Below are 6,058 nucleotides of genomic sequence, written 5' to 3' on the forward strand. Positions count from 1 at the left end.
ATGCTTGGAGATTCAATCCCTGAGATTCAACTTAACGGGGCAAAACATTTCCTTGGGATATTCTACAGAGATTTTCAGAAATTGTATGGTATTTGTTGATGTATCTATAATTAGTCTAAGTCAATAGATGGCATATGAAGAAACACTGAGTCCCTACCAAGGACCTGGTAGTTATTAATGATGAATTATTACTTGTCCAGATCTTGGGTGTCCTTAAAAGCATCAGGTGCTATGCCTTCTATTTCTTGTAAACATGACTAGTGCAATGCATATAATAATAACAATAAACCTGATTTTGGCTTTCGTTGATGCAGGAGATGGGAGCTGAGAACTAAATGTGCATAATGCCAGTGCCCACCTTGCTGATTTTTTAAGAGGATGGGGACCAATGTGGGCATGGTCATGTTTTGGCTTTGAAGATATGAAAGGGACTATCCTTGAATTTGTTCATGGCACTGAAAATGCTCGCAGACAGGTAACCGCCAGGTGAAGCATGTGTCTGATCTTGGGTACAGAACAGCTTTTGAGTAGTTTAATGCATTAACAATGGACCTCTAAAAGAATTTATCACAAAGATGCTGTGCACATCAAAGAGGTTTTTTGTGTTATATTTAGTTATTACCATATACATATAAAATTAAATACCCAGGTGCATTATACTCTTCACATTTGATCATATAGCTAAATCAGCATTTTGTAATTGAAAATAATGCTTCAAATTTTTCCCTTGAAAGGGCCTTATTGTCAACATGAATGAAATCATCTAATGTAGAACATTAACTTCATAAGCATAGTTTACCAACCTTGAAAACATGGCTGAACTGACTAAAATGATGACGTCTTTAACTGTGGAAGATTGTCTGAGAAGGAGTAATGCACATAATGATAAACTTTCTAATGTCATAACATGATAGTCACCTTCTTCAACAGTTTTACATTTTATTTATTTGAATAATTATTTATCATTGTTTGTTCGCATTTGTCCTGAAAAGCCCCAATGGGGAGTGGCCAATTACGCAGACATTGCGTATACATGAATGTATTTTTAAAGTAAAAACAATAAATTATATATAACTAAAGGCAGTGGAAATGCTCAATTCATTAACTTCTTCTTTTTCCTCTAGGAGCATGATTTAATCAAACAATTTACTTTTATGCCTATATACTTTACAGTGTCAGCACTTTAAAGGAGGCAGCACGCTGCCAGATTTCCATTAACCAACCTTTCAAATTAAAAATGAAGTCCAATCATGGCCTGCTTTTATTATTCAATGTCAGTTACTTGTATTTACTTCCTTTTGGTGAGGATGATTATATTTGTAATGGTAGGATGACAGTTTTAGTTTTACGAAACAATTAATTTTTCAAAGCGTATGCCAGAAAATGGATGTTCAAGTATGTGCCTAGTTGACACTGCGAAAAGTTAGAAATTTAGAAAAAAAATATGTAACTTGTCATGTTAGTCCTCAAACTTGTTATCTTCATTTTTGGGGGTGGGGCGGGGGTGGGCTTTTGGAGTATCAAAAGAGAACATAGGTACCTAGGCAAGATTTTGCATCGGTGGGTGTGATTAAAGACCCTAAGATCGAGGTTTGGCCATCTTACTGCAAACGCCAAACTGCGGTTTGCGGTTAGCGGTTTCATGTTAGGCGTCTGCCCATATTTGGGACGTAAGATTCACGGGTGATAGCACTGGTGAATTATGAGAATTTATTACAAAAACAAGATGGCTGCTGCTCGAAGGTGAGACGTGAATTTTGATGTGTTTCTTGGATTTATTGATTCATCACTGACCCTCTTTAAATCAGACAAGACTACAAAGATCTGCTGGACGTTATGCAATTGGATGATAGCAGTTCTGAAGGCTCGTCTTCAAGTGATGAAGATCTCGATTTCTTACTTCTAGTATGCATGCACATATCATCAGAAATCTGCTTTTATTTTACTTTGTTTATCGTAGTTTAACCACAAAGTAATCCGACTGGCAAAACAGTTCCAGCAACAAATAGCCGGCTGCCATGTTTGTTTTCAATTAATTCGTTCGTTCACTTCTATTTTAGCTGAGAAATCGTCTTCAAAATTACGTTTCTATGAAAAAGAACTCGATAATTAATAAGCAAAATAGTTCTAAAAAGTAGTATTTCCTCTCAAACGTGGGATTGTGATGTTTAAGGGTGCAAAAAAGCTTGCGGTAAATCACTTACCTCTAGAGTGTAGTCTTGACGTACAAACGTGAACTTCAAACCGCAAACCTGACGGCAAGGCACTGGTCACATGACTTCTTGACGTTCGGGGTTGCGGGAAATACGGAAAAACCTCGATCTTAAGGTCTCTATTATCTAGAGTGGCTGGGGGTATGGTCCTGTGGGAAACTTGGAGAATTCAAGCTCTTTTAGCATTGATTTCCTACATTCTGCAAGTTATTCTATGCTCACTCCTCAGTTATGTGAACTTTTATGGCTCATGGGGGTTGAAATGCATCCATTGCAACCCCCTATGGTCCTGAAACACCTGAGGTTTAGTTCACTCCTGAGGAATTGATGCTGTCTATATGGGTGAATGGAATTGTCAAAGATTTTATACAGACTCATTTGGTTCCAGATCATTTTATTACAAACTAAAAGAATTTACAAGCAATCTGAAACAATTCAACAGAAACAAATGATAATAAATGCGGGTCATCATCAAATATTTTAGTTTGTTTCTTTTTCTTTTATTTTTCTCATTTCTGTTCATGGGCTGGACCTATGGATCTTCAGGCCATCTTGCCTCCGTGAGGTCACTCAAAGTTACCCTGTACACTGAAAGGCAAGATAAAAGTAAAGATTTGAATAAGGTTTGCAATTTGCTGAAAGGGAAACACTAATTTTATAAAAATTGATGGATGAACTTTACAAGAGAATAGACAACTCACTGCTGATGTCTCGGGATTTGGGTAATCCTGGAGTGCTTCATTAATGATCGTCTGGATTGCCTCTTTTAGGCAATCCGGATATACGTGTGTTGGCAGAGCTTTCCCTCTAAAACGGCCTTTTCCAATTTTGTTGCCAAACTGTTAAGGAGAAAAAAAAATTTAACAAACAGGTTTTGTGAACTTGGCCAAATGAGGCACCCACCAATAAGTTTACATAGAAAATTAGACAAAAATGAAACATTTTTGAAGTAAATACCCATTTCATACCTGGTCAACAAACTAGAATAGCACAAGTCGACATAACAGTTGATATCAAACCTCTAAGAAACAAAAGTGCGTGCAAGTCAAGATATATATTTGGGATCTTTATGCTCGTGTTTGTGTTTCGTAGTCTTTACATGCGATCACGCTTGCACAAGCACAGCAGTCTACAAACACAAAGAAATGCAAGCACAATCATCGTCCAAGGATCTATACATTTTGTTCCTCTTGCTTGCAGTTACGTTTCTCAGTGTTTATAATATTCACATGGGATTCACATCATGCATCATCTTCCCATACCCAAGAAACAAAGGGGGAAAATGGCAGTAAAAAGGTAAGCACGGCATCAAAATCATTGTCGAGATCAAAAGGCAAAAGTCACCTAGTTACTTACCCACAAAATGCCGAAAACTCGGCGAAAAAAACGCTTCCTTGCCTGCTCTGTGTTCTTGTCCTCTCTCCCACGAAAGCTGTGAAGGAGCCGCTTCTGACGTGGAGGAGTTCCCTGCAATCTGGACGACAAAAACGTTGTTGTTAGCTTGTTAACAAGTACAGAAAACGATCAAAATTCAGTACACCAAGAGATTTACTTACCCATTTTCTCTGAAAGCGCGGTTGCATTTTCGGCTATCATCACGATCAAAGGGGGTGTTGCATTTCAGATTACAAGGTTTTATTGCGTTGAGCTGTCAACAAGACGATCCTTTGGGAGATCCACAGCAGGACAGGTTTTCATTTTTTTACCGCGAAAACCATAGAAACGAAACTTTGCATGCCAATATCTCAGATGGGTTTGGTTTTTCCGACCTAAGACTTGGCATACGTTTGTGTTTTAAGATTATCTTTCAGCTGAAAAAAAAAAAGGGCAATACAAAAAGGTCACTTTAGCCTCCAGGAATACCTTAACTCTCAAGCCATAACTTAAGTGCTATTGGGGGGTTTTTCCTGAAGGGGGAGAGGTGGAGATTATTTGATAAAGAATTTATGGGAAGAACATATCGCTATTAATGTGTATGTTTAGCCTCTTTTTTCTTTGCCACTACAGGAAAGTTTAAAATTTAAATAGAGCTCATTGAACTTGCCGAAGTCCTGGAATTTTTCACCAGCTAAGGTTACATTATTTTCCCACCCTGTTTCAATTTAGATGCAAGGACTTGAAAAGGCTAAGCACTGAAAGACTTGATAGAATTATCATATGTTGTCGAGGTGACCCAGGTGTATTTGTTTCAGACCGAGCATCCATGCCACAAAGAGGTCAGTTGACTGCACGAGCACAATATCACCGAGCCGCTGTGGAATTGCCTCCAACTGTAATGCAGGGGAATGAACTATAATAACTTTTTATATTACTTCTTTGAAGAGTGAAACTTGATAAACTTTGTTTCTCTATTTTTCTGGATCAATACACTTCAGAAACATTTGCACCAGCTCAGAACCTAAACTTCAGGAATTTGTTTTTTTAAGGGAAAAAATCATGATTGACTCCTTCTCACAAATGCAGAAACAGTTACACACTCTTGGCAACATGAGTGTTGTAATTTTAGTTGTAAACATATGTTGATTAACCCTGACAAAATGTGTCTTTACTTGTAATATATAAATATATAACATATGTGCTAGAATTAACTGTATTAAACTCCTGACCAATCATTTCTTTCATATTGAAATAGAGTGGTGTAATCTTACAACTAAAGAGAGGTGAAAAAGTTGTCTTGCAAAAGCAACTCACATTGTCATTTATTAAAATTCTACTTAACTTTGGAACTAGCTTTGACCACTGTCTTTTTCCACACCCTTTTCTTAGTGATGTCAATGGTCCAATTAAAACCAATAAGGAGAAAAGTAGTGGAAAAGCGAATTTTGTTCACAGATACCTCAAGAGATGGGTCACTCAACAGTGGATGCACAAACTTACTTAATTCACGTGCTATGTATCCTACTTTCTTGTAATCTGATGTTGTCATGATGTATACCGCAATGGCATTTTGGTCATACAGATTGTCCGGTTCTTTCTTGAGATTGACAAATAAAGGCCTGTTATGTTCATATAGGTGTTCATATGACTCCTCGAGTGCTTTCTGCCTGTCTGGTGAATGACATGTTCCAAGGACCTTAAAGGGCAAGCAATGCCTGTTTGAAATAGATGAATCATGTGCTACCTCAGTTTCATCAGACTCGTCTTCTTTATTGCTTTCATCATGAACATCAGAAATGTGATCATTAGCGGCTGATTGTGGGGTTAATGTTAATTGAACTGCGCTATCCTTAGGTTGTAGTTTCCACAATACTGTGTACCTCTTCCCTTTCATTTCAATGTAACATTGAGAGGTACACATGTATTCTCCCTGATTGATATCTGCAACCACTGCCTTCTGAATGAAACCATCTCCAGTCTTGGAGCCTTGTTTGAAATGGAATCTTGCAAATTCCATTGTCATAACCGGAAAGAATTGAGGTTTCTATTGAATGGTGGAAACCCTGTCCACAAGGATTATGTGGAAGAACTTTTCTTGAATGTTGCCTAAAAGAAAAAAAATACCCTTAATTTCCACTTTTTCTCGTTCAAGTTACAAGAACTTTTTTATAATCACTGTAACCCACTGTGCATCTGAGGGTTTATTATTACAGAGCATCTAAAATAGTTATGTTCATCATTACTGCCAAATCTGTTTGAAGTGGTTGGATATGATAAGTCACAACACAAACACTATATAAAAATTTCATGGAACATAACATACCATTGGTTACAGATTCAGTTGACGTCACCACTGATTGACAACCTGCTTCATTTCTCTTGATAACCTGCAAGTGTTTGTTGCACAAAGTTAAATGAAAACAACTATCCAGGGGGTGGGGGGGGGGGGGGTTGGGTGGAGGGTCTTC

Source organism: Pavona decussata, unplaced genomic scaffold, assembly GCF_977016875.1.
Source record: "Pavona decussata unplaced genomic scaffold, jaPavDecu1.1 SCAFFOLD_21, whole genome shotgun sequence".
Classification (NCBI taxonomy): Eukaryota; Metazoa; Cnidaria; class Anthozoa; order Scleractinia; family Agariciidae; genus Pavona; species Pavona decussata.